At 46.1% G+C, this 8631-nt stretch overlaps 1 non-coding gene across 1 annotated transcript; it reads left to right on the plus strand.

The window, feature by feature from the left end:
* The first annotated feature begins 7152 nt into the window (after positions 1-7152).
* On the plus strand, positions 7153-7224 carry Trnat-ugu (transfer RNA threonine (anticodon UGU)). Its single transcript has one exon. It is a non-coding gene; the product is annotated as a tRNA-Thr (tRNA).
* Positions 7225-8631: the final 1407 nt, after the last annotated feature.

Consider the following 8631-nt stretch of genomic DNA (forward strand, 5'->3'; position numbering starts at 1 on the left):
AAAAAAAAGAAGCGTGTGTGACACTGCCCCAATCCCCCCTCCCCCCGGCCTGAAAAAGAATCCTCCCGATGCTGCGAGACAACATGACTTCGAAAAAGAAACGTGTACAGCTGCCCACAATTCGGAGTGCCGTACCGGTGGCCGCTCGTCGGCGGAGCACACCCGCGGAAATATACAGCCATGATCTGCGCGTACGCGACATCCCTAGCAAGCACGCCTCGCTCCCAAGTGTATCTAGATCGGCGTAGCATTGGGTTAAAAACCATGCTGTTTCTCCCGGTTAGCGCTGCGACAACACATCGAGATGGCCGGGCCCTGTCCACTAAACAACAATTTACCCAGCTGGGAGGTCCTGGGGGATGACGCTCCCGCTTAAGTCTGGTGACCTCTTCCCAACTCGAACACATCGAAATTTACCGGAGTATACACGTTCATTCACTGCCCTTCTCCTCCCGCGGGCGATGGACGGTGGAAAAGAGCCTTGCTTAACACTTTTGTAATTAATAGGTGCCGCTTCTCTGCTTGCCGACCAGCTAGCGTCTGGCCATCTGAATACAAAAACGTCGATAAGAAGCCTCCGCACGATCGCGCAAATACCGCTGGGCTGTTCTACCTTCTCCGTAAGCGTATTACCGTTTTCGCAATGCCGGATCACCCGAAATGCACCAACAACGCTGGTAGCGACATTTTTTGGTGACTCATCATGTTTAAATTGAGGGCTTAAAACTGCAAAATTTTTTTTTTATTCTGCTTATGTGTTGGCGTAAAGCGTTCGTTAGTAACATATAAACTAACGTGCAATCTTTTGAAATTTGTTCTCCGAGAGAACTAGTGCCGTCGAGAATTGTCTTAGGCGTATTCTAGTGGAACAAGTCGTTGCAGGTTACCACTGCTATTCACACTATTGCCACATATAGCTCCGACCATATCGTGATTTGCAACAGCGAAAAACTTTACGGTGACATAAAAAAATGTCACAGTTTCACCGCAAGGGCGAAGCAATGAATGCGGTAGCAACAAATTGTAGTGTTACATGAAGTGAGTCTGGCAGCTTGTATCCGATCTCGTGTAACTGCAAAGCGCTGGTGTAAGAGAATACGGCCGCTCCAGGGAGAGATTCTCTCCGCATAGTCACTTCGAGTTGAGAGCGCAGCACGTAGAAGGGTACACGAGCAGCCCGCTGTGATGGCTTTCCAGATAGCGCGCGCGCCAGCGATCGCGACCGTGCCCTTCCATTCAAAGTTCAAAGTGGCTCCTCGCGCGACACTCCCCCTCCCTCGCGTCTTTTAAGGCTCGTTAAAGCCGGGCGGGACGTTTCCTGTCTGCTACGATGGCAGGCCTCCCGAGCGGGGTGATGTTATGGCATGCACCCTCCGAGCGAAGGAAATGGGCCGGCTCGTTTGAACTCTGCTTCGGCCGCGTTCATCGCCCCCGCTCGCGTGCTTTTACCAGTGGTAGAACGTACAATGCGTGGCGGAATCTTATCAATTTGGACTTAATACCGGAAGGACATGACGGTGACGGCGACGGCACAAGCCGTCGAGAATGTCCATATAATTACTATCCCAATGAAGAGAAGACCAATATGTCTTAGTGAAATAGCAAAGCGGTTCCGTATCAATCACAGTGAATACGTTTACAGGTTGTTTCTCGCAACTATAGAACCAAATATCTAAAAAAGTGGTTAACCTCGACTGAATGGAACCAATTGAGTACGCCATGTAGTTCTCATTATAATATGTTTCATATTGCGCTTAATTGGTTTATTAACTGAGGCCAATTATGCAGCATTTTTAGTATACATTTATGACTAAGTACGTGCCATCACGTCGTAGAGGCATTGCAAAACGACCGGTCCAGTTTTTGGTGGCGACGTACATGCTGCGTCGTGATTTTTTTTCAATTTTAAAAGAAATCGCATGAAATATGAAATGAAACCACGTGACTGCGCCCCTCGTGCGCTGCCGTACTGCAGCGCTCTCAAACATGCTTCGAGCAAAACAACCGGTGCACGAAATGTCAGCTAATCGAGGACGACGGCGCCTACTTGCCGTGTGAGGCCGCCAGAAATGTTTACGCACTGTGAAGCCGACGCATAAAGCCGCGGCCGGTCATTTTGCCGTGGTCCACGCGCCGGCTGTTTCACTCGAAGCGCGTTTGAGAGCGCTGCAGTACGGCAGCGCATGAGGGCAGTCACGTGGTCCTGTTTCGCAGGCTTTCTTTAAAAGGAGATGCAAACGGACGACAGCAAAAATGGCACTCATGCTGACAATCAAATTATGACAAAAATTCGGCAGATCCCACGTACCGTGGTAATTGATGTTATGCGAAGCATGCGCGGGATGATGACTCTGGCGTAATTTTTCCCATTGAGCGAAACGTTACGGAATGACGCTAGAGAAATGTTGAAGTGGTATACGCACACTCATATGCTGAAGAGTCGCATATGTATTATGTAACCACTTGTTTACAGTTGCGTAACGATGCCAGCAGCAACGTGGGTGTTACCAACACCTGACGCGGTAAGCTATGTAGTACTTATGTTTTTGAATACTGGATAGCGCGAATCCGAACAGGACAAAGAAGGAACACAGATGCACAGGCCAGGCGTTACTCTCAACTAAGCTTCATTTAGGAAAGTTTCCCTAGATATATCGTACGCAGTCGAGTGGCACGCGCAGGCGCACTGCACGTACGTTACAGTCACAGTTGCAGTTGTTACAGTTGCGTTACAGTTGTTAAGCTAATATTTGTCCGTTAAGACGGAGAACGCACGCGCGTTTCACGAAGCTGTGTGTATGTGAAGAAGGGGTTCTTGACAGTTCTTGAACAAGGTCGTCATCACCGTGATCAGTGAGCACCAGCAGCTGGACCGGACCTCTTAATCCAATCCGTTCGTGACCGCGGCTACGAGGGGTCTGAGTGTAGTGAAGTGCGAGGTATATTGCATCTGTATGCCTCTTACAATGCCAAATCCTGGATGCCTCTTACGATGAAATGGTCTATGATGCATCCTGTCCTGGACGGGGCAGCGAGGCCTTTTGATGCCCTGTCCACATCCAAGCCGTCTTTCACGCAGTATAAGGAGCATGCGTTGTTGGGTCGTGATAAGTCAATGTTGAAGTCACCGTTACTGATGAGAGGCCTGGTTCTCTCGGCATAATTATTGTAGGGAAGCATTCACCCCGGTTTTTCTTGTAATCCACGTAGTCCACGTGGCGCACCACGTGGACAAGTGGATGGTAGTTAAGCGTCTTCCAGGGGTGTTTTGTCTTCAGTTCCCCCACTTTCCTTGCGTCGGCTGCGGTGGTGTAGTGGTTACGGTGCTCGGCTGCTGACCCAAAAGTCGCAGGTTCGATCCCGGCCGCGGCAGTCCCATTTCGATGGAGGAAAAATGCTAGATGCTCGTGCACTGTGCGGTCTCGGTGCACGTTAAAGAATACCAGATGATCAAATTACCGAAGCCCTCTACTACGGCGTCTCTCATAATCACATCGTGGTTTTAGGACATAAAACTCCAACAATTATTATTAATATAACTTTCCTTGCGTGTCAATGTGTGTGTTCGCCGTTACTGTGTTGGTTGAGACTCTGTATCACCTGTGGCACATACCCGCATAACATGAACTATGATATACGGGTATGTGCCACACGTGACTGAGAGAAAGGGTTTCATGACGTACGAGACAGGTATTTTGCGTTATTCATGTCATGACCAGTGAATCATGTTCGTCATACAGTGATCCCCTGCTATGCCAATTTGGGTATATTACAAGTTATGGAGACGACCAGGAGAGTGCCCAGACGTAGGCGGCTAGATAGATAGATAGATAGATAGATAGATACGTAGATAGAAACGGCCAAAGTGCCTGAGGTTCGCTAAGAAATGCTTCGCATTTAAAATAACCCCTTCAACAGTTGAGCAGGAAGAACAAAGATACAGTACGCTAAGATGTGCTATGTTACGTAAGTGCTTGTTCTGCGGCATCTAGCATCAGCACCGGTGGAGCGACAGTATTTAGAATCTAATTTGCATATAATTCAATCTCATCGTATGTAAGTAAAATCTACGAGCTTTTCTTTAAATCGCTGTCGTGTGAAAGCCGCGAGACGCAAAGAAACCCCATTCTTGCATTCTTCAGATTTCGCAACGAAGCACCACGCAAGGGAATCTTCGATAATGACACTGTAGGAGCATCAGAATTTTCGTGAAAGGTGCGGAACGCTTTGGAGTGCGTAGAACAGTGCAGTGTTTACGAGGTAGTATCATGGCACCGACACAAATAAAAAGAAAGAAAGAATAGCGAGAAAGCAAAGTTCGACTGCGCGTAGACGTTAGCGGGCTTGTTTTGTCGAGATCGCGCGAGCCACGTGACTGTGTTCCAACAATAGGGACACGCAGACCTCGTCGCCTGCCCTCACTGGAGAACTGTGGCAGATATATAAAAGAATGTCACTGTCGTTAGCTTTACTCAAGTAGTTTTGTAGCAGCAGTATCAGCTTGAGAACTGTAGTTCAGCCACCGTTAATTGTTTCGCTCGGTGTTGTTTCTATAGCAGTATCTTGTACCTTAAGATACGCGATACGTTATTGAATGTATCGGAAATACAGATATAGATACTCGTTTTGCGAGACGTATCGCAATACAGATACAAGATACCCAAGGAGTGTCTAGGATAGTATCTAAGATACATGTATCGTCGATATTGCCCAGCACTGCGCGGTGCAGGTGCTAATCGCGGAAGCCACAGTAATGACGAATTACTTTACTCTACCGCTCCCAGAGGGCAACACCACCCCGCCGACCGGGAGAGTGGTAGATATAAAAGGCGCGTTTGTAAAGCATCTAGTCTGTGACCATGGCGCAGTGGATAGCGTGCCAGGCATCTGCTGTTGCGGACCGAGCGTGTCGTGGGTTCCATTCCCGTTGACGGAACGTTTTTCTTTGCCATCTGATCGTGTATATTTTTCGACGTCAGTTCCGTGACGGAAATACGTCACTGAAGCCTTGGTGGAATCCGGCATAAAACACTTTCGTGTTAAAAATTGTCCGTGAGATAACTGTAGCTGAAATAATTTAGTGGTTAGGCACACGGTGTGTTAGAACGCCTTCAGTTAGTTAGCCTAAAAAGGAACTTGCATTCCTTTGTATCGATTTCAGATGGCTTGTACACATCCCTTTGTGATATGTGCACTCACCTCACCTGTTTCACTGCGTACGTATTTTCTCTGCTATTCTAAATAAACATTTGTTTAGAGCGCTTGTGTCCTGCTGCTTACTCCATCCCTAAGTGTGCACTATTTTGCTCACCCAATTGAGAAACCTATTTCGCCTATATTGTGAGGAACACCAAGACAGGAAACAGTGTGTAATGGCAAGTGCGTGGCATATTGTTCAAAACAATGTTGCACCTTCACAGCTCTTACAAACAGTCGGACAGGTGGGCACACGCCCCCCTGTTGTTCTGGGTAACAGAAAATGTGGTCGGTTGGATCAGCATAATGTGACATGTACCCAAAAGTATGGTCTTCTGAAGGGTGCTCACCATTTACACACTTGAGCTGAAATGAAGAACCATGCCTTTTATGCTTTGTTACAGCCTCTGCAATGTAAAGCTTTGACATTTTGGACGCCACATGCTTTGGGCTGCTTACAATTTGCTTCTGTGGTCACTTGAATCGGTCCTGTCACTCTCTTGTCATCTATGTATGACACCAGCTTCAATTCTGATGAGCTCGTGAACACAGCAACATTGCTGATAAAATCGCCCCGGTGGCAGTGATTTTGTAAGCATGTTTACAGCCTCGCAGGCCTCTGTGATGTAGTTGTCACTGCAGTCAAGTTAATTGTGCTCATTTGGTTCTGTTTGCATTTTCTCTTGAATAGTAGGTGACTCTGCTCCTTTTTGAAGAATAAAATCACTTTTTTCTTGCAATAATTACAGAAACCTTACACACAAATTCGAAACATAGCTCACTTAGAGGTGATGTGCGATGCTGTCGGAATGATTCCTAATACATAGAGTGAAAGGTTATTTTTCAGAATGGTGGCAAGAAGTGCATTTAAATTTTTCTAATGATATATGATATCAATAGCTGCACCAGTAAAGAGAAATGGGCAAAATCATGCCCGAAGCTGCGTCTTGCCAATGGCTGCAGCCGACTGCATTTTCATGAGGAACAGGCACTCAAGGATGGGCAAACAATGTTTCAATAGAATCTTATTTCTTGTGTTAGTGTCTGTCCTTGAGATGCCTTCTACACTAGCTTTTTTATCATATATTTTTCGCACCTTCCACGGTGAAGTAGGATGCTCAGAGCTAATGAAACAAGCGAAAACGTGTTTTTCCCATCAAGCCGTCCATCTAACTTTTCAGTGTGCAGTTCTATTTCAGTGTGCAGAGCTTCATGGCGGCGAGTGTCGAACACTGTCTTTTTGCCTGTTGGCGTCACGTGGCACGTGATCTTTTTACGAGCTGGCAGCTGACCAATAATCCCTCGCATACTACTCGAACGGGTCATGTCTGCCAGAACGAGACCCTCGCTATGAATGAAGGAAAGACGATTACTTTTAAGGGCTCGTTTCTTAGTCAGTGCCGCCATGGTCATGGTTAGTCAGCGCCGCCAAGGCTGCGACTGGCGTTGACTAACTGTCCCAGGTTTAAATGCACATATATACCCCATAAACTGTACGGGAGGATGGCCGCCGCCGTAGCTCAGTGGTAGAACACCGGACGCGTTATTCAAAGGTCGCAGGTTCGGTCCCTGAAGGCGGCAAGTTATCTTTTCTTCCCCTTTACTTTCTTCACACTTTATCCTAATTACAACGAATAACATCCCCTAAACTTTCTTTGGCATTATTGTCTGTTAGTTCTCATTATTATTGTGTCTAACTTAGAAACGAGCCCTTAAAAGTAATCGTCTTTCCGTCATTCATAGCGAGGGTCTCGTTCTGGCAGATATGATCCCTTCGAGTAGTATGCGAGAGATTATTGGTAAGCTGCCAGCTCGTAAAAAGATCACGGGCTACGTGACGCCAACAGGCAAAAAAAGAATGTTCCACACTCGCCGCCATGGCTGCGACTGGCGCTGGCTAACACTCCCATGTTTAAATGCACATATATACCCCATAAATTAGACGGCAGGATGACCGCCGCCGTAGCTCAGTGGTAGAGCATCGGACGTGTTATTCGAAGGTCGCAGGTTCGATCCCTGCCGGCGGCAAGTTATCTTTTCTTCCACTTTACGTTCTTCACACTTTATTCTAATCACAACGAATAACATCCCCTATACTTTCTTTGTCATTATTGTCTGTTAGTTCTCATTAATATTGTGTCTAACTAAGGAACGAGCCCTTAAAAGTAATCGTCTTTCCTACATTATTTCAAGGCACTCGATATTCTATTGCAACAAAAATAATGTCACAATGCGTTAATTATGTGTGCTGTAGTGATTAATTTTAATTCAATTGTAATTAATATTGTCACGGGGTCGTGACGTCGACGAAGGCAGCAGTCGTCGTGTTCAAGCTGAAACTCTTTATTTGGCCGAACTTGTGACCGGGAAATGAAACCTCAAGCTACAGGAATACACGCTGTACACTGATATCGGCGAACAGGGCGTCGGCCGTCGATAAAACTGACAAGCGGTGAAGTGCGTTGGCATCTACACATGTGCCGTAGATTATTCCAGCGTCATCGCTCGTTGTCGCGCAAGTTCTATAATAAGTTCGAGTGTTCGCGTCTTGCGCGCAATCTTAACAAAGCGATCTACAATAATCGCGAAGCTTCGGGAACAATGAGGTGCAGATTGCGCTGAGCGTTGCTGACAGTCTTTGTGGGCGAAAACTGAATACAGCAAAAGTGATAATAAGAAACGCACGTGGCAACATCTTTTTATTGACAAGTCATTCATGATCTGTTTTTGCATTATTAGAATGAAATCTTACGCCAGAAATATAGTGCAAATCCGTTTTCGGTATGTGCATTTGGAGCGAAGAAAATATGTTCTTTTGGCGTGGTCCAAGGAAAGAGGCACGACGAACGACTCGTTGAACAGTGTATTGCCTTCATCAAACTGATCATATAGAACAGTACACTGCAAAATGAAGTGAAATGTAATAACTTGCTCTCTATTAGCCCCTAGTCACTACAAATGGCAAGAACAAGTGTTGTACACAATGCTGTTAATGTTTCGAAGTTTATTGCGACATAGTTACAAAACACGTATAAATAGCAAGGATGGTTGGAGGGCAGCTTGACTGGTTCCACCTTTCCGTACAATGACAGCAGCAACATGACAAGAATTCTCATTTGTTGCAATATTAAAATAGAAATACACAAAGCAAAGGGATAGAAATCAGCGAGAAACACACATTTTCAAGAAACACAAAAGCAATGTTGACACGCATAATATTAGTTGAAGCAGTGCCTTTTTGGGAACATAACGTACGTTCTCATCGCATTGTTTATATTTATTTAGTGTGGAGGGAAGACAGTAGGAAAGTGTTTGAAGACCATAGTTTGCGCGTGGTCGCGGAACTGCCGAATGTTCGGTGTGCCGGTTTAGGCGAGATGATTGGTTGGTTAACAACTTCGCGATGTTCCTCATATGAGTAGTGCCCTTAGTCTT

The sequence above is a fragment of the Rhipicephalus sanguineus genome, chromosome 5 (genome assembly GCF_013339695.2).
Source record: "Rhipicephalus sanguineus isolate Rsan-2018 chromosome 5, BIME_Rsan_1.4, whole genome shotgun sequence".
In the NCBI taxonomy this organism is placed as follows: domain Eukaryota; kingdom Metazoa; phylum Arthropoda; class Arachnida; order Ixodida; family Ixodidae; genus Rhipicephalus; species Rhipicephalus sanguineus.